Source organism: Puma concolor, chromosome B3 (genome assembly GCF_028749965.1).
Source record: "Puma concolor isolate L17-30 chromosome B3, mPumCon1.1.hap2, whole genome shotgun sequence".
Classification (NCBI taxonomy): domain Eukaryota; kingdom Metazoa; phylum Chordata; class Mammalia; order Carnivora; family Felidae; genus Puma; species Puma concolor.
This window is the reverse complement of record NC_141672.1, coordinates 68,169,014-68,193,522: the sequence shown is the minus strand read 5'-3', so window position 1 is coordinate 68,193,522 and position 24,509 is coordinate 68,169,014. Positions and strand designations below refer to the sequence as shown.

At 39.4% G+C, this 24,509-nt stretch overlaps 1 long non-coding RNA gene across 1 annotated transcript in view; it reads right to left on the bottom strand.

Annotated features, from left to right (window-relative positions):
- Positions 1-23,844, bottom strand: part of LOC147580035 (uncharacterized) — a 101,894-nt gene extending 78,050 nt beyond the window's left edge. The window contains exon 1 of the long non-coding RNA XR_015252452.1: positions 23,431-23,844. This is a non-coding gene — a long non-coding RNA (uncharacterized LOC147580035). The remainder of the gene's footprint in view (positions 1-23,430) is intronic.
- Positions 23,845-24,509: the final 665 nt, after the last annotated feature.

Here is a 24,509-nt window from a genome sequence, read left to right as displayed (position 1 = left end):
CCCTATGACATACACATAGTTGATCCTCAAGAAATACTACCGGATTAATGTGGCAAGCCATCACCTGATATAGATACAGCTCACATAAAATGTTTCAGATACATAGCAAACTCTAGAGAATAACAACAAACACCCTGATTTTTAAATTGTATGTTGGCTTCCAAAATCCTAAGGAAGTAAAATGTTTTAGATGTTGTTGAAGTCTTTTGTACCTCGCCCTGGTCCCATTCCCATATTCCTGCCCTAGAAGTATCCACTTAGATATGTATCCTTACCATCAATGCTTTAATACTTTAATTACTTGTATAAGTGGCCATATGTGCTACTTGTTGTGTTTTTAAATTTTACATAAATGTTTATGCCATATTTATTCATCTACAAATTGCTCTTTTCAACTCATTTTTAGATTTTGAGATCTATTTACACTGACAAATCAAGATTTAGTTTAGTCATTTTACTGTTCCACAATGTTCCAGTATATGACTATACCATGATGTATTTGCCAATTCTCATACTGATGAACATTTAAGTTGTTGTCAATTGTTTGCTGTCATAGGCAATATTAATTACAATGAACATTCTTGAGAATGTGTTTTTGATGGAGGTGTTATTAGCTAATGCTATGGTGGTAATCATTTTGCAATATGTAAGTGTATTGAATCAACACATTGTATACCTTAAATTTACAGAATGTTATATGTCAATTACATCTCAATAAACCTGGAAAAATTAATAAATGTAAAAATGAATTATCTTTTTTTTTTTTAATTTTTTTTTCAACGTTTATTTATTTTTGGGACAGAGAGAGACAGAGCATGAACGGAGGAGGGGCAGAGAGAGAGGGAGACACAGAATCGGAAACAGGCTCTAGGCTCTGAGCCATCAGCCTGACGCGGGGCTCGAACTCACGGACCGCGAGATCGTGACCTGGCTGAAGTCGGACACTTAACCAACTGCGCCACCCAGGCGCCCCTGAATTATCTTTTTAAAAAAGACTGTGGGTAATGTGTGTTCTTTTCTATTGTTTACTGTCATAGGCAATATCACAATGAACATTCTTGAGAATGCAGCCCACTTCCAAAACAACCCACAAATAAAGCCTGTAATTCCTCAACAATGGTTCACATGTGTTCTCTAATTTTTAAGCTTTCAAATATTCTAATCAGATCTTAGGCTGGCTCATAGTATTCCACAGCTGATTAGCGTAAAGATCAAGACCCAGGCTACCCATCTCCCAGTCTCAGGACAAATGCTTTATCCTGAAGTCCACCAATTTCTAAATATCAGTAAATACCGCATCCCTCACTATCAATACACCATAGCTAACATCCACTAACTATGTAAAAATGAGTACACTGTGTCTAGGTAAACATTTTTCTTCCCAACTTAAAGTTTTTAATATCTTGTCAGCCATCACTGAATAAATATTTGTGGAACTCAGCACTGTCAGGCACAGTTCTAGGCACTGAGAATCAGATGGTGAAGCAGACCTTCTCTCACAGAGCTTACATTCTGAAAAGAACAGATAGGCAAAAAATAAATAAGTGAACACAAAATATATCAGAAAGGAATGAGGTTATGATAAAAATTTTAATGGAGATATGACAGAATATAACTACAAAAGGGATCTTAAATGAATGTTCTCACCACAAAAAGAAAAAAAAAGAGGTGATTACGTGATATGATGGAGGTATTAGCAAATGCCTTGGTGGTAATCATTTTGCAATATGCAAGAGTATTGAATCAATACATCGTACACCTTAAACTTACACAATGCTATATGTCAGTTACATCTCAATAAAGCTGGAAAAATTAATAAATAATAAATATTATAGAAATAATTTTTTTTTAAAAATAGTGTGGCTAATCCCGACCACCAGTGTGCAACAGAACTTTCTGCAATGGTGGAAGAGTTCTATACTGCATCATCCAATATGGTAGCCATTAGCCATAGTTGAAATGGGATTAGTCCCACTGAGTAACAAAATTTTTAATTGTATTGAATAGTAATTAATATAAACTTAAATGTAAATAGCTACATGTAGCTAATGGCTACTGTACTAGACAGGATAGCTTGCCCAGAAACACAATACTAGTAAGTGGCAGAGATGAAATTTGAACCCCAGGAGTCTGGCACCAGAATTTACATCAACAACTACTACATCATACTGCCCTACTGGCATAGTCACTGAAAGGAGATTTCCTAAGTGGTTTTGCTTATTTGTTAGTTTGCGAGATAATGCCTGTTTTTGTGCTGATGGAAATTAGTCAGTGGAAAGTGAAAAATCGATGATGTAGAAGAGAGAGAGAATGCAAAAGGAAGACATCTTGAAAAGATGAGTGGGGATGAGATCCAGAACACAAGTGAAGGAATCAACCTTGGGTGGGAACAGTGAGCTTCATTCTTAGTAACAACAGGGAAAGCATACACTGAGACTGATGTGGTAGGTAGATTTGGAGACAAGACAATAAGGGAGTTTCTGCTCATTGCTCTGTCTCAATGAAGTATGAGGTAAGATTTCAGCAGAGAGTGAAAAAAGGAGGGAAAAGAACAGGAGTTTTTGAGAACAGGGGGAAAGTTTTGGAGACTGGTAAGTGTAGTAGAATGTTAGACAGTGTTGAGTGCCTATTTGAGATTCATAGCCATGAATTTTAAATGAAACCACTAGTATAGTTATTTGTTTTTCTCCAGCAATTTTAGATGATTGGCTACAGGCACAGAGTAAGCAATTATATGATCTAAGTACAAAGATGGGAGACAGAGACAAGGGAGTAAGGGGATTTTTAAGGAAGGGATTACACATGGAATCCAAGCTGGGCGAGGAAGGAAATGAAGACATGAGAGTGACAGCAAAAATGTGGTAAAGTCTGTCATTCCAATCAAAGTATGAATGAGGGATTGTTTTGTTTTGTTTCATTTTTATGGAACCTGACAAGCTGATTTTAAAATTTGTATGAAATCATAAAGGGTTGGGGTGCCTGGTTGGCTCAGCCACTAGAGCATCTGATTGTTGATCTCAGGATCTTGAGTTCAAGCCCCTTATTGGGCATGGAGCCTACTTAAAAAAAAAAAAAGGTCGAGAAGATCCAGGGCAGTCTGAATAACCAGGCTGGGAAACTTGCCATCGCAGATGTCAGGACTTATTTAAAGATATAGTAAATAGGGGCGCCTGGGTGGCTCAGTTAAGCGTCTGACTTTGGCTCAGGTCATGATCTCATGGTTCGTGAGTTTGGGCTTTGTGTCTGGCTCTGTGTTGACAGCTCAGAGCCTGGAGCCTGCTTCAGACTCTGTGTTTCCTTCTTTCTCTGTCCCTCCCCCACTCAAGCTCTCTCTCAAAAATAAAATTAACATTAAAAAGTTAAAGATATAGTAATTAAAGTAGTACAATACAATATTGATCTCAGAAACCAATGTAATATTAGTCACAGATAGCTAACAGAATAGAGAGCACAGAAAGAGACCATGAATATATAGAAACCTGGTTTAAGGCAGAGCTGACATTGCGCATAGCACTGATGGGACATACAATACATGAGGCTGGTAAAATAGGTTCTCCATATTCAATAAATGAAAATTAATCCTTAACTCACACCATATTTATAGATTAATGGCTTCAATATAAAAGCCAAAATTATAAACCTTTTGAAAAAATAAAGAATATATATATGATCTCAAAGAAGAATTTCTTTAAAAAGAAGGCACAAGCACAAGCCTAAAAGAAGGAACTGATAAATTTGAATACTTTAAAATTAATAACTTCTCTTCAAACAACATGGTAAAGAAAGCAAAAACATAAGCCACAAACTAGAAATAGCTCTTTTCAATACATATCGCTTAGAAAGGATTATAACCCAGAATATATAAAGAACCCCTACAGATCTACTGGAATCCATCCAATAAAGGAAAGTAAGCAAAGGACATAAATAGGCATTTCACATAACAAGAAATGTGAGACGCCCAGAAACATAATTCAAATTCATTACTATTTGTGATAATCAGAAAAATACAAATTAAACCCACAATGAAATATCATATTGTACCCTTAGATTAGCAACATTTTATTTATTTTAATTAATTAACTAATTAATTAAAAATTTACATCCAACTTAGCATATGGTGCAACAATGATTTCAGGAGTAGGTTCCTTAATGCCCCTTACCCATTTAGCCCATTCCCCCTCCCACAACCCCTCCAGTAACCCTCTGTTTGTTCTCTATATTTAAGAGTCTCTTATGTTTCGTCCCCCTCCCTGTTTTTATATTATTTTTGCTTCCCTTCCCTTATGTTCATGTTTTTTATCTTAAAGTCCTCATATGAATGAAGTCATATGATAGTTGTCTTTCTCTTACTGAAGATTAGCAACATTTTAAAAGTTTAACCATATATGGAGCACCTGGGTGGCTCAGTCAGTTAAGCGTCTGACTTTAGCTCAGGCCATGATCTGGCGGTTCATGAGTTTGAGCCCTATGTTGAGCTCTGTGCTGACAGCTCAGAGCCTGGAGCCTGCTTTGCGGATTCTGTGCCCCTCTCTCTCTCTCTCTCTCTCTCTCTCTCTCTCTCTGTGCCTCTCCCCTGCTCATACTCTGTCTCTCTCTCTCAAAAATAAATAAAACATTTAAAAAATTATAAAATTTTAACCATATAAAGGACTTTATAAAGTTTAAACCATATATAAGGATATGGGGCATGAACTCTCATACATTGGTGGTGGAATAGTAAAAGAAAGAAGTCACAGAATCTGTATGCCATATAATTCCATTTATACTACATATAAATGCAAAAAAAAAAAAGTGTTTTGACCCCCAAATTTCTATGAGGATCAGGCTAAGGAAACTACTCAGTTGCAAACATGAGCCATTTCTGGTATAAAAGGAAGGACGACTTAATTCAGAGCCAAGAACTATGGTGAAACATGCCAGGAAGCAGGATTGGGCCCATGTAAAGGAACAAACAGGTGACATGTGCTTCAGCTGGATTTGAGAATTAGACCAGTGACTACTACATGTCAACCCATCCCTTTGTATCTTTGTTTGTTTGTTTTAGAGAGAGAGTACCATGAATGGGGGAAAAGGGCACAGAGAGAGAGAGAGAGATAGAGAGAGAGAGAGAGAGAGATCTTAAGCAGGCGATCTTAAGCTCAGCGAGGAGCCTGATGCAAGGCTCAAACCCACGACCCTGGGATCATGACCTGAGCCTAAACCAAGAGTCGGATGCTCAATTGATTGAGCCACTCAGGCGACCCAACCCACCCCCTTTTGTACAGGAATACTAATTGCTGTTATCCTATCTCTGTATCACCAGTGTCTTGGGTGTGCAGAGGGCAGGTACACGTGTTTCTTTAGCTCAAGATATTCACTGTAACAGAAACTATACTCAAGTTGTGGTATCCAAAGAATTGTACCTGTACCTGGAATCGGACTCAGTGCTGAAAATAAAAGCAGGCTTTGGGAACCTTTGGAAAGGATGAATGTAATTTGAATGTAGGAAGGATATGAAGTGTGGCATGAGGGCAGACAGTGGAAGAAAGTCAAAGACGGCACTATCAACTCCTTCCCCACTTATACATGCATATTGTTTCTCAAGTCAAAATTGCAGTCTAATTCCCCTCCCTCTGAATCTGGGCTGGATTTTTTTTTTTTAATGTTTCTTTTTTGAGAGAGAAGGAGAGTGCAAGCGGGAGAGGGGCAGAGAGAGAGGGAGACAAAAGATCCAAAGCAGGCTCTGTGCTGACAACAGAGCCCAATGTGGGGCTCAAACCCATGAACCATGAGGTTATGACCTGAGCTGAAGCCAGATGTTTAACCAACTGTGCCACCCAGGTGCCCCTGAAACTGGGCTGGCTTTAATGATTTGCCTTGACCAACAGAACACAGTGGAAACAAAGTTCGAGGACATCCATGGATTGGTTATTAAAGGCTTTAGAGTTTCTACATTAGCACACATGCTCTTGGCACATTCCTCTTAGAACACTGAGCCAACATGTAAAAAGTCCAGGCTACTCTTCTGAAAAAGAGGTGTGTGGAGAAGCAATGAGGTACCAGACACTGAGTGAATATCCAGCCCAGTCAAGCCTTCAGGTGACTCCGGTCCCAGCCACTATCTGTCACAACAGCATGAGAGATCCCCTAGACAGAACAGCCCAGCTGAGCAAAGACAACTCTCAGAACCATGGAGAAAATAAATTGATGTTTTAAGGCATTACATTTTAGGATGTATGTTACACAGAATAGATACCCCCGGGAAATATCTAATGCTCTAATCACAAGTTTAGACACCTCCAGTGTCAAAGCCTAGCTACCTGCTAATACCTTAGTCTTGCAAGGTTTGAAGAAAATCAGAGAGGGTCAAACAGCAATTTGAGGAGCAAACATGTCCTAACATGTCAAGGACTGGGAATTTGGTCATACAGTGGTAAAGTACCAATTCAAATGTGCACTTGAGAAAGAAGGGTGGCTGCCTAAAACTGCTGATCCAAGAAAAAGGAAGGGTGCCTGTGTGGCCCAGGTTAAGCATCCCACTCTTGATTTCAGCTCAGGTAATGATCTCATGGTTTGTGGGATTGAACCCTGCATCAGCATGGAGCCTCCTTATGATTCTCTTTCTCTCTCTCTCTGCCCCTCCTCCATGTGCATGAGTTCTCTCTCTCTCAAAATAAATAAATAAACTTAGAAAAAAGGAATTAGACTCTGAAACAAAACTGGAAAGGCAGAATGGGGCAAGCATATTTCTCAGTATAATAATAGGTGTCTAGACATGATGATAGATTTAGAAATTCAAATGAAAAGTGAATAAAAGAGTAAAAAAAAAAACAAAAAAAAAAAAAAACAAAAAACAAAAAAGCTGGCATTAAGGCTAGGAATTTCCCTGCATGTCTGGAACTTCCTTCCTGTTAATACACAGACCCTGGTGATCTTTTCCCTTACATCTCTTATTACTTTCTAAAGATAAACAATTTCAAACAGTTTGGCTCTGTGAGTAGTAAGATGAATAAATGTGCTTTTCAGCTTTAACAAAGGTATAGAGACTGTGGGAAGTGAATCTCCAGTTTAAAGAATGAAGATAACCCCATATGTATATGTGCTCTAGAAGGGGTGCTCTGTAACCCTCGAATGACTGCATTTGTTGTAGGTGTTAGTGTGACCTTTATGAAAGAAGGTGTATCATATCACAGGATGGCTCACCTTTGCCTAATTCCGGCTCCCCCATTCCTCATCTGCCCTTTCTATAAAGGATGGTGTAGGTCAGATAATCTCTTTCCACCTCTCCCTTGCAGCAAGTGTGTGTGTGTGTGTGTGTGTGTGTGTGTGTGTGTGTGTGCGCGCACGCACGCACGAGCGCATGAGCACATGCACACGCGTTCACATGTGCACACACTTTGTAAACTAAGAACTGGAACCCTCCTTGGTATTTACGTTGCTGGACAAAGCCAAACAGAAGTAATATATTCCTATTGCTCACTCTGTAACACATTCAACAAGCAGTCATTACACTCTTTGTAAATCATTGCTACATGCCAGATACTATGGTAGACAGTGGGGCTAGAATAATGAGGAAGACCAACTCCCAGCCCCAAGACACTCATGGCTTATTCTGAAAACTGGAGTTGTGAATGTCAGGGTAAAGGTAGTAAAAGAGGTGAATTACAGGGTTCTGTGCTCGGAAGGAGGAAGGAAAGCTTCACAAGGATGGTGACAGTTAAGCTGACTCTTAAGAAAGGAATGACAGCTCACCAGGGGGACATTAGAGAGTATGGCTTTTGGAAACACCACAGTCAAGTCAAATCTTCTCAAGGAGTGAAATAATTGGGGCACTTGGGTGGCTCAGACGGTTAAGCAGCCAACTCTTGGTTTTGGCTCTGGTCATGGTCTCACTCTTCGTGGGTTCAATCCCTGTATGGGGCTCTGAGTTTACAATGCAGAGCTGCTTGGGATTCTCTCTCTCTCCCTCTCTTTGCCCCTTCCTGTGGGGAATAAGAGGAATCCCCCAGTCTTACACCAATGGGTTAACAAGGCATAAGTAAATACAAAGCTGTAGAATGCTCACACCCAAGTTTGGGTAAACCAAATTGGCACCCCAAGAATAGGGGGTGCAAATGCACCCCAAAATAGAAAGAGGTGCAGAGCCCCCAGAATACAGAGGGAGGGGCAAAGGTCCAGAATAGGAACAGGCACAAAGGTGCCCAACACCTAGGTATATGAAATAAACAAGATTAGATATTCAGGGTGGAAGCACCCCCAATTTAGTACTATGGCAAAAAGGCTGCTTTCACAGGAGGATAGGGCCAAGTTAGGTAAATTGGTGAGTTGAACTATGGACCCCTGCGTGGCAGGCAAAGCAGCCCAGAGTGGAGATGGTTAACAAAATAAAAGGTGCCTTGTTAACCCTGAGGTTATTTCCCCTATCTTTCTTATCCCCTAGGCTAGCTAAGATAAACAGACACAACGCCTCCTGTCTGCCATTAACAACCATCTACTCATCTGCCCAGCGCCAGGATTTTGTTTTATATTGACCCGAACCCCAAACACTGTATATCTTCAAAACCCCCCTTTTCTCTCACGTCCGCAAGTTAATGTTCACAGATTCATTGTCCCTTTGTGCACGTCCATCACCATGTTTGTAAGCTTTCTGATCCTAACAAAAACAGAGCAAGGACACTTATTCGGGGCTAGTGTCTTTTCCCTGACATTAGCCATCTCTCGCTTCAATCCTGCGTAGGCTCTTTTGCTGGCCAAAAGAGAACTTTAGACTTAGAGTCTACGACACATTCCCTGCTCTCTCTCTATCTCAAAATAAATAAGTAAACATAAAAAAAAGGAATGAAATAATTTTTAGTCCTTGATACTTACTGATTTTTCACAGACCAGACTAATACATCCCAGTAGCTCATCACCACAGCATTGAGTTCATGCATTACTGCAGCAGTTACTCTTACCCAAAGAAACATGTATTTGTCTGTCTTACTGAAGACAATTGCTGTGGTTTAGCCTTCATATATCCCAGCCTTTGGGATGGTTGTCATTGACCTCAGGTTTCTTTGCCTAGGCATGGTATAAGTCACTGACAGAAAAATCATTGACTAATGAAATATAGAAATGTTCTATCATTCTTTTTTATCCCTTTGGCTCTGAAAAATTCTATAACCAGCCAGGAGCTATGTTTAGACAGCCATAATACATCCTACACGGAATAGTTAGAATCTCAATTGATCAAAATGACATTTTCCTATAAAGGAAAGAAAACACAAGCAGGTTAAGTACCCAACAATTTGGTTTAGTAAGTTATGGTGTATCAACATGACAGAAAACTATTCAGCCTCTAAAAATGATAATTAAGATGATTATGTATGGTACATGGGGGAAAAATTCAAAATAATTTATACACATGGATTGCAGTAAAATGTATCTGCTATGAAATATTACTTGGAAATAACATGAAACAAAACTTGCATCAGTAGTTGCAATGGGGAAATGTCTAGCATACTTTCTTTCCAGATTTTTATTTATTGTTAGGTCATCTTTTAATTTTTAAAAGTTTGGTGTTTCTAAATACTGCTCCAATGTGGTAACCAGTTGCTAAATTCAGTAAGTCTACCATCTTCCTCATAATTTGTATACTGTTACAACTAACAGCCCAAGACCACAAGAGTTATTGCATGTTGCTCTCATGGGGTTCAGTGACAACAACAAAAATATCTTATACTTTGTGATCTAAGAAAATTGTAATATAGAACCTTTTCTTTAACTCCATTATATTTTTCTTGGCTAGAATAGGGCCATGGCTCCTATCTGTTGGCATATTTTTGGCTACAAAAGGAAGAATAACAGAAAAAATAAGAGCATGGCCAGTCTTTTCTTTCTAGGTTGCATTATCTTGGGGTCTCTGTATTGTACTTTACTGTCATTACATGAGATGATAATAATTGTGATAATATTCACAATTAAGTACCAAATCATAATTATGATAATAATTCATGGGGTTTTCATAAAGACCAAGTGACATGATCCATGTAAAGTTTGGCCAATGTGGCGAATCCATAGTAGCTATTTGTTATCTCCTGACTCAGCAAGTACAAATCTTCCTGACACCATTTATGCACTTCTGTGCCACTCCCTAACCATTTCTCTTGGCATATGCCCTTCTTTTCCTTTTTTATTCTTACCCCTTTAAAATCTGAATTTATCAGAGCACTTTCTAGAAATACTACCTTCCCCTTTTCCTTCTTTTTTTAACTGGATCATTTGTGACTCAAAAGTCACATGTTATGACTTTACATGTTGTATAAAGAGTCCTATCCTGTTTAAACCACATTTTCCTTGAAGAGACTCATGTCACAGAATCATGCTCATCTATTTTATGAACTTTTCCAAATCTGTATTCCTACATGCCAAGGTTCCTATGGAATTCTTCCTCTCTGGCTATCCTTAGCCAAAGTGAAACTGTATCTTTTTTTTTTTCTTCTAAATTAAAAAAGAGAGAGAGAGACACACATGATATACTAAAGAATATTAAAATAAGAAGTCACCCCCTCTTCTTCCAAAGGCAAACATTATTATGTGTTTTGTGTATCCTTTGGAAATACTCTATGCATTTTCAAGCACATTTATATTTGCGTACGTGAGTGTATATCACATTTTAACCCAAATTAGATTAGATCATATACACTGTAATACAAGTTGCTTTTTACTTAGCAACATACCTTGGAAATTGTTTCATTTCAGCACAAATAACATCTCGGTTTTTTTGTTCACAGATGTATAATTTGTATACTTTTCCATTGTATGGATGAATCCTAATTTTTTTTACCAGCCCCATATTGATGTTCATGTGAGATATTTATTATTTTTATTTACTTATGTATTTGAAGTAAGTTTCACACCCAGTGCAAAGCCCAACACAGGGTTTGAACTTACGACCCTGAGATCAAGACCCGAGGGCAGGGGTGCCTGGGTGGCTCAGTTGGTTAAGCATCTGACTCTTGGTTTCAGCTCAGGTCCTGATCTCACAGTTCAAGAGTTTGAGCCCCATGTTGGACTCTGCACTAATGGCACAGAGCCTATTTGGGATCCTCTCTCTCACTCCCTCTAAACCTCCCCAGTTCACGCTCTTGCTATCTCTCTCTCTCTCTCAAAATAAATAAATAAACTTAAGAAAGAAAGAAAGAAAGAAAGAAAGAAAGAAAGAAAGAAAGAAAGAAAGAAAGACATGAGCTGAGATCAAGAATTGGATGCTTAAGCAACTAAGCCACCCAGGTGCCCCTATTTATATTACCTTCCTACAAACGTGCTGCAATAAATATCCTAAACCTCATATGTATGTATTTCACACAGCATATAAATACCCATAGCACATAAATAATTTTATATTCTCTCTTTTATACATATACATTTTGAAAGTCTCAGGGAATTATATTCAGTTCTTCTATTATAGATAAAGCAAACAAATATCATCCTTAATAATTCAGATGTCATAAGAAAATGTCATTTTGATTAATTATGATTTTAACCTTTGTAGGCATAGGATATATTAGAACTTTCTAAACAAAGCTTCTGACAGATTACAGAATTCTGGAGTCACTGATATAAGAAAAAATTGATATAAACATTTCTTCTTAACAAACTATTTGTCAGTGACAAATCAATCTTATATTTACAGTTATCAAGAAAGAAACTTAAGGCCAACATCTCTGTTACAGCAAATGTGCAAGTAATATCTGTTAAATTCCTACAAATGTAAAAGCTGACTCAAAGAATACATACATTAATTGACAAATACAGTTAAACTATGCTCCAAACACATTGTACACGGTACCTGTCTTCCTCAAGTTTCTCATTACTTGTCAATTACCAACAAATTTTATCTTATGGTCAAAATTTGATCTAGAGCATCTGTTTTTCTATTTGATTCCTTAACATTCTGAAAGGTAAAGTCAAACATTGCTCTCTGCACTGTTTTAATCCAAATAGGTCTTTGGGAAAAGTGGTTTCATCAGTATCCTTTTCACCAATAGTCTCTAAGAATTGATGGTCAGGGGGCGCCTGGGTGGCTCAGTTGGTTAAGCATCCGACTTTCCCTCAGGTAATGATCTCACAGTTCCTGAATTTGAGTCACTCATCGGGTTCTGTGCTGTCAGTTCAGAGCCTGCTTCAGATCCTTTCTCCCTCTCTCTGACCCTCCCCAACTTGTGTGTGGACACACACTCTCTCTCAAAAATAAATAAACATTTAAAAAAAGAAAGAATTGATGGTCAGATCCTGGATGGACACCAGTGGACAACTGGAAGACCTAGGAATTTAAAATAAGGACAGGGGCGCCTGGGTGGCACAGTCGGTTGGGCGTCCGACTTCGGCTCAGGTCATGATCTCGCGGTCCATGAGTTTGAGCCCCGCGTCGGGCTCTGTGCTGACAGCTCAGAGCCTGGAGCCTGTTTCAGATTCTGTGTCTCCCTGTCTCTCTGACCCTCCCCCATTCATGCTCTGTCTCTCTCTGTCTCAAAAATAAATAAACGTTAAAAAAAATTTTTTTTTAAAAATTAAAAAAAAATAAAATAAGGACAGCCCTGACTGAGCAGTGTCATTAGTTCATTCTTCTAATGATAGATCATCTTAACCATTTAGATCTGATTTGTTTAGTGTCTCTAGGCTCTAATGCTAATTAATAAATATAACAATGGACTTCCAGATGTGCCACCAGCCTAACTAACCTTTGTCAGCTTAAGATATAGAAAGGGGCCTTCTAGGGCAGAAAAGCAAAGGCTTCTTTGGCTCTTTCTGGACTACAGATGTTACATTCTGCTGCTGCCAATAGCACTCCTCTCGCTTATTCCTATTAAATATGGTGTCACTGCATTTAATCAAAGACAGGTCCAGGTGTCTTCTGCACTGGATCCATCCCTTATGCAGAGTCTGGTATGAGAGACTCCACTATTCATTTATTAAGCCAACAAAAACGTGTAAGTACACACCCCGTTCTGAAATAGCAGTGTGAACGAAACAGACAAAAATTACACCCTCCTGGAGCATTCGTTCTAGTGAAGTAGAATAAGACAATAAACAGAATAAGTAAAATAGAAAACATATTGGATGGTAAGAAATGCCATAGAAGATGGGGAGCCTGGGTGGCTTAGTCGGTTGAGCATCCGACTTCAGCTCAGGTCATGATCTCACGGTCCGTGAGTTCGAGCCCAGCGTCGGGCTCTGTGCTGACCGCTCAGAGCCTGGAGCCTGTCTCCCTCTCTCTCTGCCCCTCCCCTGTTCATGCTCTGTCTTTCTCTGTCTCAAAAATAAATAAACGTTAAAAAAAATTTTTTTAATTTTTTTAAAAAAAGAGAAGTGACATTACCACAGATTCTACAGATATCAAAAGAATTATAAAGGAGTATTATGAACCACTTTATGCCTATAAATTTGACAACTCAGATGAAATGAAATTTCCTTGAAAAAAAAAAAACAAACTACCAATGCCCACTCAAGAAGAAATAGATAACCTGAATAGCTATCTTTCTATTAAAGTAGTTAAAAACATTCCCTCAAAGAAAACTGCAGATCCAGATGGCTTCGCTGGTGAATTCCACCAAAACCTTAAGTTAAAAATAAAGCCAATTATGGGGCGCCTGGGTGGCTCAGTCGGTTAAGAATCTGACTTCAGCTCAGGTCATGATCTCGTGGTTCATGAGTTCGAGCCCCGCGTCGGGCTCTGTGCTGACAGCTCAGAGCCTGGAGCCTGCTTCTGCTTCGTGTCTCCCTCTCTCTCTGCCCCTCCCCTGCTCATGCTCTGTCTCTCTGTCTCAAAAATAAAAAATAAAACATTAAAAAAAAAGAAATGCCATAGAAGAAATAAATTATACTTCAAAAATTGAAATGGAAAAGGCAAACAAGATCAGTAAGATTGTATCAGTGTCAATATTGACGTTGTGCTGGTTGTATATTATAGTTATGCAAAATGTTACTTTTGGGAAAAACTGGGAAGGAAAGGTCTATGGGATCTCATCGCTTTACTTCATACAATTGCATGTGAATATATACTTATCTCAGAAAAGATCTCCATTAAAAATTTTTAAATGAAAAGTCTGCTTTTAAATAGGGCAATCAGATAAGGAATTACTGAAAAGGTAACACAGAGTAAAGACCTGAAGTTGGTGCAAATTGGTAAGAGTGCTCCAGAAAGAGGAACCAAAGGGAAACAGATAGTTGGCCTGCAGGGTTCAAGAGACTACTAGCAACAAAATGAGCGGCCATAAAGCAGTGAATGGAAAGAACAGAATGAGAGGGCAGGTCACTGTATACTTTGGCTTTTACTCTGAATGAGAGGGAAAGCAAGTGGATGGTTCTGGGCAGAGGAACAGGACAATCTTGCTTACATTTTATTACTGCCATTCTGGCTGCTGTGTTGATATTAGACAGTAGCAACCAATAGATGAGCTGCAGTCTTCGAGTATGGATGGCATTCTGCTAAAATTACTCAGATGCCAAAGTGAAATGCCTCTGTCCCTGTCATTGACTCATGCCAAATTCTGAATGGAACCCACTGATTCAAGGAATTTTCTCAGATTCATAAGAAACATTTTGATAGAATTTTCCTCACCCAGGAAAACTACAAAATGAGTTAAAGTATCTGCCCTTTTTGGATAAACTCCTCCCAGGAAGCTTTGCTTACATTTTCTAAACAATCAGTATTTAAATTCTATACACGGAGAATAGCTCCAAGAAGTTATAATGAGAAAATACTCCCTTGGAAAACTATGTTTCTTCTATTCTCAGAAGCCATTTTTAAATTTTTTTCATGTTTATTATTTATTTTTGAGAGAGAGAGAGAGACAGAGACAGAGAGCATGAGCCGGGGAGGGGCAGAGAGAGAGGGAGGCACAGAATCTGAAGCAGGCTCCAGGCTCTGAACTGTCAGCACAGAGTTTCACACAGGGCTCGAACCCATGAACCATGAGATCATGACCTAAGCTAAAGCTGGATGCTTAACCGTCTAAGCCACCCAGGCACCCCTCTCAGAAGCACTTAAAAAAAAATTTTTTTAGGGGCGCCTGGGTGGCGCAGTCGGTTAAGCGTCCGACTTCAGCCAGGTCACGATCTCGCGGTCCGGGAGTTCGAGCCCCGCGTCAGGCTCTGGGCTGATGGCTCAGAGCCTGGAGCCTGTTTCTGTGTCTCCCTCTCTCTCTGCCCCTCACCCGTTCATGCTCTGTCTCTCTCCATCCCAAAAATAAATAAACGTTGAAAAAAAAAATTAAAAAAAAAATTTTTTTTAAATGTTTATTCATTTTTTGAGAGACAGACTGTGAGTGGGGGAGTGGCAGAGAGAGAGGGAGACAAGGAATCCAAAGCAGGCTCCAGGCTCTGAGCTGTCAGCACAGAGCCTGACCAGAGGCTCAAACTGCGATCTGTGAGATCATGACCTGAGCCGAAGTAGGACACACAACAGACTGAGCCACCCAGGGGCCCCTCAGAAGCATTTTTTAAAACAATAATTTTGCTTTTCATGTTGTATTGGGGCCTCCTGAATTTGACAGCTTGAGAATCATAAATGAGCTTTAAACATTTGATAGCATAGTAGAAAATAAAGAAATAAAGAGAAAAGATAGTCTTTTCCTCTGAGACTCACACCTTAAGTTTTAAAAAGAAAGTGATAATTGATAATTTAGATGAAGACCCTGCAAGAGGTTGATTTTCACCAGTAGTTATTCTTCAAGATTGATGGGCATCTTTAAACTATTGAAAAGAGGGAACATAAAAAGCAGCTTAACCAAGATTCTGGCAACTAGAAATTTCTACCACCTGCTACCTCTATAAATTCAAAGCACAATGATAATTCATGTTCATAACGGTTCATGTGAGGAACTACAATCCAGAAACACCTTCTGAGTCACCTAAGAAAAACTGTGTTCAATATAGCATTTTGAATATGTTATAGATTTTGAAGACTTGAGATTTTCCATTTGTGTGTGGCATGTTTGATAATAAGCTATTAACCAGAATATTCCACTACTCAGAACTGCCTATTCTTCCCCATCTGTGTTGGTTAGCTGTATAAAATTTCAAAAATAGAATTTCTAGACTTAAGATGTAAATCTGGTCTTTGAATATTTGTCATGAAACCTTCTCAAAACTGATCATTCCAGAGGCAATCACTGAATTTCTGTAAAGAACTTTAGTGATTATCCAATCTAATTCAACAACCATATTACATTTGACAAAATTGGTACCAAAAAATGTTAATACATGTAATCAGTGGTAAATGCCCAGAGAAGTTTTGACAAACTGAGAAACGAGATGGTAGAATTCAAAGTCACTGAGTCTCCTGAAACCCACGTGGCAGGGTCTCAGAGAAAAAATGGCTGAATAGAGAAGCTGAGAAACTTAAATAGGATCCCTTGAGTTCTGGGCCACATAACAAGTTGTTCATGCTCAGGATGCGACTTCCTGAGGCTAGACTGAAACACCAATGGAGGAGCAATGACTGGGAAAAGAACAGTCACTGGGAGCTGAGAGCTGGACAAATGCTGGTGCTCGCATGGGTGGGCTGGGAGACCGTCTAGTGTGGATGGCCAGAGATGAGCTCCCATAATGGGATTTGTGCCTTACGAGAAGAGGAAGACACCAGAGCTGCCTGTCTCTGCCATGTGCACATATAGCAAGAAAGTGGCCATCTGCAAGTCAGGAAGAGGCCCTCACCAGGAATCGAATCCATTGGCACCTTGATCTTAGACTCCCCAGCCTCCAGGACTGTGAGAAGTAAACGTCTGTCATTTAAACTACTGAGTCTGTGGCATTTTGTTATGACAGCCTGAGTTGACTAACACTTCTGGGCCCACTTTTTCTGCCTCCCCTAGAGCCTTAGCCTCCTTGACTGTGAATTTAAATGTAGAGCTCCTCACATTTCAGTCCTAAACCACTGCTGCCCCTCACTATCTCAGCTCCAGTCACAGTGGCCCATATTCACGAGGCCTCCTTCTCTCCAACTCAGCACCTTTATATGTCTTGTTCTTCTCATTAGGGAAATTCCTTCCTCTTTCTCACCAGCCTAAATACATAAACTTCTTTCATATCTTAGTTTACCCATCACTTCTGCAGGAATGTCTTCTCTTACTTAACTGACTAGGTCAAATTCCCCTATTATATGCCTTCATAATACTATGATATTCTTATGAGTGCTAAACATTGTAGCAATTTATGTCATAAACCTTTAAAACTTAGTATCTGTTAGGGCACCTGGGTGGCTCAGTTGGTTAAGCGTCTGACTTTGGCTCAGGTCACAATCTCATGGTTCTTGAATTCAAGCCCTGCATCAGGCTCTGTGCTGACAGCTCAGAGCTTGGAGCCTGCTTCAGATTCTGTGTCTCCCTCACTCTTCTCTGCCCCTCCTCCAGTCATGCTCTGTCTCTCTCTCATAAAAATTAATAAAGGTTAAAAAAAATAAAAACAAAGGTCAACCTCTCTCTCTCTCCCTCAAAAATAAATAAAACATTAAATAAATGAATAATAAAAACACAATTTAGTATATTTTAATTTTTTTAATGTTTATTTATTTTTGAGAAAGAGAGAGAGACAGAGTGTGAGCAGGGGAGGGGCAGAGAGAGAGGGAGACACAGAATCAGAAGCAGGCTCCAGGCTCAGAGTTATCAGCACAGACACAGGACTTGAACCCATGAACCGCGAGATCATGACCTGAGCCCAAGTTGGACGTTTAACCGACTGAGCCACCCAGGTGCCTCAGTATCTGTCTTTTATACTATACTGTGAGTCCCTGGAGGACACATTGAAAATCCTAAGTAAATATTTATAAAATGAATAAATGGATGAATGAATGAATGAATGCCTTCCCAGAATAATGATTTCATAAGTAGTTTGCAACAAATTTTCCTAGTAGTCAATAAGTATTTGTTGAAAGAATTAATGACTCTCCCTATGCTCTACCATTTTACCTATAAAATAGGTACTTACCCTGATTACCACATAAGGGCTTTAAATATATTTTTAAAATTACAGTGGTTGAGATTAAAATATAAAATGGCATCTGTATTAGTTTGGGTAGGCTAAGTAAACTACTGAATCAGATGCAAACACATAGTGGCCTGAATACAACAGAAGTTTATTTCTTGTTTATATAATTGTTCAAAACAGGTGTTCAGGTCAGCGGGCAGCTTTTCTCTATGCACTGATTCAGGAATCAAGTTCCTTCCCTTCTGCGGCTTCCCTGTGGTCTTGTTTCATCTGCATTCAGCGAGTAGAAAAGAGAATGGAGGAAGAATTGCTATTCTTCAAAAAAGCTACAGTCCAGAGGTGGCAATCACTTCTATTCATCAGATAGCTGTCTATAATGTCATATGGAATAAGGAAAGAATGAATTTGGGAGGCAACCAGTGCTCTCATTACTACCATTCAAATTTAAGGTCCCTTACTGTTTTAGCTTTCCTGTGCTTTTTGAACATGTGGCAATTACAAGTAGTAAAAATACTTGGGGCTGAAATTTGCTCTGATTTAACAACAATAAAAACCCTCTATTTCCTATTACTGAGAGTCAGTGGTACCCCAAGTTTGTACCACAATTATCAGGTTGTGGAAGTTAGGTCTTTTCTCATTCTCTGTTCTCCAAAGTATGAAAAGAAAAAGGAACACTGCCTGGGTGGCTCAGTCAGGTGAGTGTCCAACTCTTAATTTCTGCTCAGGTCATGATCCCAGGGTCATATGATCAAGCCCCACATCAGGCTCTGTGCTGGATGTGGAGCCTGCTTGAGATTCTCTCTCTCTCCCTAAGCCCCCTCCCCTCTTGGGCACGCGCGCACACACATACACACACACACTCTCTCTCTCTCTCTCAAATAAAAATGAAAATAGAAAAAGAAAAAAGAAACATTGAGGAAAACATGCCTGGAGTACTATTTATTCATAGGCAATTCACATACTGTCTTCCAGTGACAGTTTAAAAGTTATTAGGAAAGGGGCGCCTGGGTGGCGCAGTCGGTTAAGCGTCCGACTTCAGCCAGGTCACGATCTCGCGGTCCGTGAGTTCGAGCCCCACGTCAGGCTCTGGGCTGATGGCTCAGAGCCTGGAGCCTGTTTCCGATTCTGTGTCTCCCTCTCTCTCTGCCCCTCCCCCGTTCATGCTCTGTCTCTCTCTGTCCCAAAAATAAATAAACGTTGAAAAAAAAATTTAAAAAAAAAAAAAAGTTATTAGGAAAAAAAGTTGCTTGGGGCACCTAAGTGGCTCAGTCGGTTAAGCGTTGGACTTTGCCTCAGGTCATGATCTCACAGTTCATGAGTTTGAGCCCCATGTCAGGCACTGTGCTGACAGCTCAGAGCCTGGAGCCTGCTTCCGATTCTGTGTCTCCCTCTATCTCTGTCCCTACCCCACTCACGTTCTGTCTCTCTCTCTCTCAAAACTAAATAGACATTTTTTTAAAAAAAGCTGGTTTACTCTTCCAACATAATCAGTTCTTAATTATTTATATGGTGGATATCATCTGCTTGCCCCTCCAGGTCTATACACTCTACACTTTTCTGTACCTCAACAGGCTGACTGTCCACACAGTTAACTGGCTCCCTAACCCTCTGGTTTCCTACTGGGTTTAGACAAAGAAAAGCATCAGCAGGGGATCAAAGCAAAGAAGGTGTCACAATGGACTGGCTACTTTTGCAGCTCATCCCAGAGGCCACAGCTCCTATCGGGAGGTCCTTCCTACTGTGGCTCTCCCTGTACAAATGCTGCAAATTGCTTCCTCCCCTGCTCCAGTAGAATCAGTGGTGGTATCCCCCTGTTGGCCAGCCCCAGGGTAGCACAATAAATCATGTGATTTCTCTAAATTCTACCCACACTTTGTAAATCATTTCTTTATTAAAATCTCCTCAAACTACTTCTCTGTTTTCTGCTGGAACCATGACTTCTCAAAGTGGCCCCACAGAATCCTAATACTAATGTTAAAACATACACTAGGAAAAAAATAATTTAGTTCACCTATCAAAAAAAAAAGCCATTTCCCAGATGCTTTTGATCATAGAATTTCCCCCTTATTTATTTTAATTTTTTTAACTTTTATTTATTTTTTTTGAGAGAGAGAGAGAGACAGCTTGTATAGAAGCAGAAGTTTAAAAGGGGGGAAAAAAAGGCCATGAGCTAGATTCCTTTACAAGATAAGATCTTCTGAAAATAAGTTCACAGCCATTCAAAACTATAAAATATATGAAATAATCTATTGTAAAAAAAAAAAAAGATACTATAGACATACAAAAAAGAGGTGGGGGTTCACACTTGAATAAGAGAAAACTAAGCAATCTGAAATCAGACACCAGAGGAGGCACAGAGAGAGAACGAGACAGAATCCAAAGCAGGCTCTGCGCTGTCAGCACAGAGCCCGATATGGGGCTCAAACCCATGAAGAGTGAGATCATAACCTGAGCCGAAGTCGGACACTCAACCAGTTGAGTCACCCAGGTGCCCCTAACTTTCCGCTTTTTTTAAGAGCATCTAGGGAAACTGGCATTCCACAGGATACACTTAAGAAAACTCTGGTTTATGCCAACAGAAATAAGAGAAGAAAGACACATATAACTCTGCACAACTTCTAAGAATGCTCAAATTGTTTCTATTTTGGCTTTAAATCATGTCCTATCACTTGCTTGATGATGACATAGCACACACACTTGTCCTCCCACAGACATGCACATACCCTTGGCACCAGGCCTGAGTCCACAGCTAAGACCCCAGGACCCACCTTCCTAACTTCAAAGTCAACATGAAGGTCACTAGAGATAACCCACCAAGGACATTTGTCATTAGAGAGATGCAGACTTAAGACAGTATTTTTGCTTTTCATTTAGAAAGTTTTCTATTTTGGGGCACCTGGGTGGCTCAGTCGGTTAAGTAAGCATCCACCTTTGGCTTAGGTCATGATCTTATGGTTTGTGGATTCAAGCCCTGTGTTGGGCTCTGTGCTGATGGTATTCTCTCTCTCTCTCCCTCTCTCTCTCTGCCCCTCCCCTGCTCTTGCTTTCTCTCTCTCTCTCTCTCACACACACACACAAAATAAATAAACTTTATAAAAAAGATTTTATTTGGAACCACTTAAAATTTTTAACAATTATAAAAAGAAAATAGTACAAAGAATACCCATTTGCAATCCCTATCAAAATAACACCAGCATTCTTCACAGAGCTAGAACAAACAATCCTCAAACCTGTATGGAACCACAAAAGACCCCAAATAGCCAAAAAATCCTGAAAAAGAAAACCAAAGCTGAAGGTATCACAACCCCAGACTTCAAGATGTATTACAAAGCTGTAATCATCAAGACAATATGGTACTGGCACAAAAACAGGCACTCAGATCAATGGAACAGAATAGACACCCAGAAATGGACCCATCAATGTATGGTCAACTAATCTTTGACAAAGCAGGAAAGAATATCCAATGGAATAAAGACAGTCTCTTCAGCAAATGGTGCTGGGAAAACTGAAAAACGACATGCAGAAAAATGAACCTGGATCACTTTCTTACACCATACACAAAAATAAACTCAGAATGGATGAAAGACCTAAATGTAAGACAGGAAGCCATCAAAATTCTCAAGGAGAAAGCAGGCAAAAACCTCTCTGACCTCAGCCACAGCAACTTTTTACTCAACAAGTCTCCAGAGCAAGAGAAACAAAAGCAAAAATGAACTACTGGGACCTCATCAAAATAAATAGCTTCTGCAGAGTAAAGGAAACAATCAGCAAAACTAAAAGGCACCCAACGGAATGGGAGAAGATATTTGCAAATGACATATCAGATTAAGGATTAGTATCCAAAATGTATAAAGAACTTATCAAACCCAACACCCCCAAAAGAACAAATAATCCAGTGAAGAAATGGGCAAAAGACATGAATAGACACTTCTCCAAAGAAGACATCCAGATGGTCAACAGACACATGAAAAAATGCTCAACATCACTCATCATCAGGGAAATACAAATCAAAACCACAATGAGATACCACCTCACACCCATCAGAATGGCTAACATTAACAACTCAGGCAACAACAGATGTTGGCAAGGATGCGGATAAAGAGGATCTCTTTTGCATGGCTGGTGGGAATGCAAACTGGTGCAGCCATTCTGGAAAATAGTAGGGAGGTTCCTCAAAAAATTAAAAATAAAACTACCCTACAACCCACTACCAGTAGTAATTGCACTACTAGGTATTTATCCAAGGGATACAGGTGTGCTGTTTCTAAGGGGCACATGCACCCCAATGTTTATAGTAGCACTATAAACAATTGACAAAGTATGGAAAGAGCCCAAATGTCCATCGATGGATAAATGGATAAAGAAGATGGGGTATATACATACAGTGGAGTATTACTCTGCAATCAAAAAGAATGAAATCTTGCCATTTGCAACTATGTAGATGGAACTAGAGGTATTATGCTAAGCAAAATAGTCAGAGAAAGATAAATGTCATATGACTTCACTCATATGAGGACTTTAAGATACAAAATAGATGAACCTAAGAGAAGGGAAGCAAAAATAATATAAAAACAGGGAGGGGGACAAAACAGAAGAGACTCTTAAATATAGACAACAAACAGGTGTTGTGGGAGGGGGATGGGCTAAATTGGTAAGGGGCATTAAGTAATCTCCTGAAATCATTGTTGCATTATATGCTAACTAACTTGGATGTAATTTAAAAATAAATAAATTTAAAATAAATAAAAATAAACTAGAACATTTATAACAAAAAAAAAAGAATACCCATTTACCTTTTATCCAGATTTACCTATTTTTGACCTTTTCCCTCATTTCTTTTGTTATTTGGGCATGTTCTCTCTCCCCATATATCCATAATTTTTCTGAGGCATTTGAGAGTAAGTTATATACATCATGATACTTTATCCATAAGTACTTTGGTATGTATTAGCTAGGAACAGGAATATTCTCTTCTGTAACCACAATATAATGATCAACATCATAAATTTACATTGATGCAATGTACCATCCATAATTCAGTTTTGTTAGCTGACCTAATAACCCTTTATAGCGACTTTTCTCCTTCCAGTGAAGGTTTTCTCTAGTATGGGACCCAGTCTGGGGTCAGTGGTTGCACTTAGTTACCATGTCCCTCAGTTTCTTTTTTTTCCTCAATTTCTTTTAATGTAGAACGTTTCTGCAGTATGTGCTAAATCAACATTTTTTAACAAAGGAAAAATATTGACTGAATGAAGAATTGTTCCTTTGGCAACCTATTTCACTACCAATTCTGTCATGGAGTTTTTTAATATCAACTTCAATACCATCTTCTGTATAGAAAAATCCCTAAAACATACCAGAGGCTACCAACTCTGGGCAGAAGCACATTTAAAAACTAAAGTTTCCTTGGCTTTTCTTCATTGCATTTCTGTTTAGTTTTCAGAGAAGAAAATTGTATAATCAACGTATAGCAATTTCACAGACCTTCAGAGTTAGAAAGATTCCTCCCCGGAGGCACAGGGCAAACGTCTCCATGGGCTCGGCAAGTCGAGTAAAAGTGAAGCATGGTGTTTTGGTGTAACTCCCAATATTATGAGCTGCCTTGCCAGAAAGCTGCTGATATCAGGAGGGCCTCACATGGCTGAACCACAGCTCCCTCCTCACTGTTACCATGAATAAGGTCCCCTAGCCAAACAACCCTCCTTATCACAGTGACCAGGTTACACTTCCTGCTTATCCCTGAGGAAAAAATTTCCTGCCAGCATGTAAAATGATTCAAACAAGACAGCCACATCTTTATGTGAGAACCAGGGGTCACCTCATCCTTTTGGTACTGTAAAGCCTGCCGCCTGAAGCCTCGCTTGTTCACCCTGTTCCTGAGTGTAACACTCATGTCGCCCTGGGCTATGAGTACATGTGATTAATAAACTGTTATTCATCTCAGCTGTCCAGTGTCAGGTGTTCAGCTATCCCTATAGCTCTAGGATACGAATCCTTTCTCACTAATAAGGTGAGCAGAGGGCAATTAGAACAGGAATGAACCTGGTACAGAAACATAGCTACCGCAGCAAAAAGTGTAACAACACCTAGCCTTAGTCCTTCCTGCTAGGAACTGCTGGGGACACAGAGAACCAGACACGACTTGCCCCAACTTAAGTAGGCAGCTGCTATTCGGCACCAGTTTCTTGTTGACAGGCAGAAATGAGGACATAAAATCACCAAATTTTCCAGTTTTCGCAAGACACTGGAAACCTGGATTTTATGTGCAAATCTCCCACTTCTTAAAGGTCTTTCTTTCATTCTTTCAGCTCAAACAAAACCCATCTGGAGTGTTTTTTGTGAGGTGCCAGTTTGTAACCTCTGTCCTGGAACTTAGTACTCTGATTCCAATACTTACATAACATTCTGTCCTTATGCCTTTTAATATCATTCGTTTTCCTGCTATCACATCCTACTAACATTGTTGAATCAAAGAAGGTTTACCATACCTTTAAAATTAAAAATTGTAAAGTTAAAAATTCAAATTCAAAATTGTAGCCATATTTGTTTATAATTCCCTACTG